Raw genomic sequence first — 2,515 nt, forward strand, 5'->3', positions numbered from 1 at the left:
TGAATGCCAAACGCTGCCAGAATTCTCTCGCTAAGTCATTCACAATTTCTGCCTAGAAATCAGTCTCTAAGAAATCATGGTTATTTCACCACATAATAAGATGCTAGGTTTGAAGTCCATAAAGTTTGTTTGTTTTTATGTCTGATGAAAATGACCGGGATAACAACAATTTTATTGCCTATGACAGCTGGCAGGATGCGGAGGATGGCTTGTTCGGACGAAAGTCATCCAGTTTTTTGCAGATGGCGAGACAATTATGTATTATTGTAATTATGTTCACAGGAATAAAGGAAAAGATCGATAAATTTTTGGATATGTCGTTGATTCCAGTACAGTAGATTAGCATGACTTCGTTTAGCATTAGTTATCAAGAAGAAAGGGGCATCTGGCGACATCTTTATGCTAGGCGCGTCTTTCTAGCCATTACTAGCCATGATATTTCTGTTGTACTCTACTTGGCCATTGCTTTCGTTCTTCTCACTTCTTCTCACTATATATATATATATATATATATATATATATATATATATATATATATATATATATATATATATATACTGTATACTGTATATGACCAGATAGCAGCAGAAATTTCTATAAACATGCAGACAATTTGGTATCAAAGACATATCACATAAAGCTTTTCTAAGAACGGCGTTTTCTCGAACAGGGCGTGGCAAGACGGAATAAATCGCTGCTGATCTAAATTCAGCCACTCGGGAAAGTTCGTATCTTCCTGCACACTCTCAAGAGGAAGACTCATGGTGAGGTGTGCCGGGAATTAGCAATCTCTCACGTCACTTTTCTCATTCGTATCACTGCCCTAACGACTCGACACGAATCCTAATGAAGAAAAACAACAAAAACAAGGTTCTTGTCCATATCTGCGTCTCTCTGAGCTCTAAAACTTGTCAGATGGGCCTGCTACAGATATCGATATTCGAATGCTTTGGAGTTTGGAGTGGTTGTCACACTACTCTAAAATACCCATAATTCTATCAAGTATGATTTTCCATCTGACATTCTTCTCTTTACCTTGCCGTGATTGGCTGTGCCTAGTCCAAGGGTCCATACCGGGAATCATTTTCCATTTGATACGTTACCACACTCATGGGAAGCCTTTGGGCAAAGGCCCATTCCAGCATAAGTCTTGTGTAAGCTAAACCATCCACCGATCATTTCTCTCTCTCTCTCTCTCTACACACACACACATATACTGTATATACTAGCTGACCAACCGCCTTATGTTGACTGTCCCTTTTATCCAGGTATTACTGTGCTGACTGTCCGTTTATCCAGGAATTACTGTGCTGACTGTCCCATTTATCCAGACATTACTGTTGTGACCATCACATCTATCCAGGTATTACCGCGCTGACTGTCCCTTTGTGTTTCTGTGATGACTGTCCATTTTATCCAGACATTACTGAGGTGACTGTCTATTTTATCCAGACATTACTGTGTTGACTGTCCCATTTAACCTCCACTGAACCTAACGACACCCCCACTTTGAAACACCCCCACTAACGTATGCACACCCCTCACTAAACCTAAACACACCCCGCATTAATCCTAAACACACCCCCGCTAAACCTAAACACACCACCTGCTAAACCTAAACACACCCCTACTAAACCTAAGCAAACCCCCCACTAAACCTAAACGCAAACCTCGCTACAGAGTTATTAATCACTGGAAAGAAAAGCATTTTCAAGAATATATTTCTATGGTCTCGAGTACATGAAATGAGGTATGATAAACCTGTAGAGTTTATTTGCCACAGAAGTTACAAAGGGAAGGGGGCGAGGGGGATGGGTGAAGGGAAAGGGGGCGGGGTATGGGTTCGAAACCTACCCTATTATCTAAGTTGGGTGAAATGATGGCCACCTGCCAAATTTTGTCTAGATCAGTCAAGCGGTTCGGATTTCTAGAACGCACGAACATGTAAATATACAAACATTCACTTTTATATATATATATATATATATATATATATATATATATATATATATATATATATATATATATATATATATATATATATATATACAGTATATATATATATCCTCTTGTTTGTTTATGTAATTATCAAAGTATGTGTTATGTCATCATCGTCTATTTTACATTCATTCACTGACGACTCTTGTTCCTCTTTCATTCAAATGTGGTCTTTCAGCAAGTAAATTCTTTGTATCTCATCAGCCATGTAAATATGACCCTTTGTTTAATAGTGTCTTGATCTATAAACGTTCTGTGTTTTGAAAAAAATTGTTTTTCCGTGTGAAACATAGATAATCTACTGGTGACTAGCTCCAAATTTAAGCATAAGAAAGAGCTAAGTACAAACAAACAGAAAGCAACGTAATGTACTTAACATCCTTCAAACACAATGCAGTTGCAAAATTACTTAATGAATTGTCGTCATTCTGATCTAAAAATTCATTTTTCCTTTCTTGAATAACCACATTTTTCAATATTTTAGGTAAACTTATTTTATTTTCCGGGAAATTTTTTT

This window comes from Macrobrachium rosenbergii, chromosome 46 (assembly GCF_040412425.1).
Source record: "Macrobrachium rosenbergii isolate ZJJX-2024 chromosome 46, ASM4041242v1, whole genome shotgun sequence".
Taxonomy (NCBI): Eukaryota; Metazoa; Arthropoda; class Malacostraca; order Decapoda; family Palaemonidae; genus Macrobrachium; species Macrobrachium rosenbergii.